Genomic DNA, 734 nt, shown 5'->3' on the forward strand with positions numbered 1-734 from the left:
TACGTTAGTAATCCCAGGGAACTTCTTTAAGGCTGCTGCCAAGCAGTGTCATACAATGACTAGCAAGGTACACCACAGGCTAGGGTGAAGTGTCTTGCCCAAAGACACACAACATTGACTTTAGGGAGGAGTTGGGATTGAACCACCAACCTTCTGGTTATTGGACACCCTGCTATACCACTGTGCTGCCCCGAAAACACAAAGGCACTGCTGGGATTTGAACCCAGGGTCTCCTGTTTACAAGACAGGCGCTTTGACCAACTAAGCCACAGCGCCTTCAGGTATATCAGCTGTATCTCAGAATGTGATGGAGGTAAAGCATGCTGGGACATGTTCAATCAATTGTACTGCATTTCTGCAGTATCATTTCCTTAACATAGCATGTAACACTTGATAGCCCTGATTGTCTGTAGACAGTTGTCAATTAATAAATTCAAATTAATTCTATAATACCTGACTTTCTACGAAGGTTTGAATTTTGAGACTGTTTAAACAAGAGAGAAAAGTGTGACAATGTGCTGCTATGTGGTGGCAGGGCAGCAAGTGGGCCCTGGTAAGAAAAAGAGGGGCTGCCCAGCTGTAGCAGTGGTGTAAAACAGCTGACCCTGGCGAGACAGGGGGCTAACCCGGCACAAGTAGGCACACACACACGGCCAGGTGCCATGGATGGACAGTGGCAGAAGATTAAAAGATGAGTAGCAGTCAAGGAGGGGCTTGATGGCTTTAGAAGGAAG

General features: G+C 46.7%; 1 non-coding gene across 1 annotated transcript; it reads right to left on the minus strand.

Moving 5' to 3' along the window:
- Positions 1-202: 202 nt before the first annotated feature.
- trnat-ugu (transfer RNA threonine (anticodon UGU)) lies at positions 203-276 on the minus strand. The gene has a single exon. It is a non-coding gene; the product is annotated as a tRNA-Thr (tRNA).
- Positions 277-734: the final 458 nt, after the last annotated feature.

This window comes from Parambassis ranga, unplaced genomic scaffold, assembly GCF_900634625.1.
Source record: "Parambassis ranga unplaced genomic scaffold, fParRan2.1 scaffold_27_arrow_ctg1, whole genome shotgun sequence".
Taxonomy (NCBI): Eukaryota; Metazoa; Chordata; class Actinopteri; family Ambassidae; genus Parambassis; species Parambassis ranga.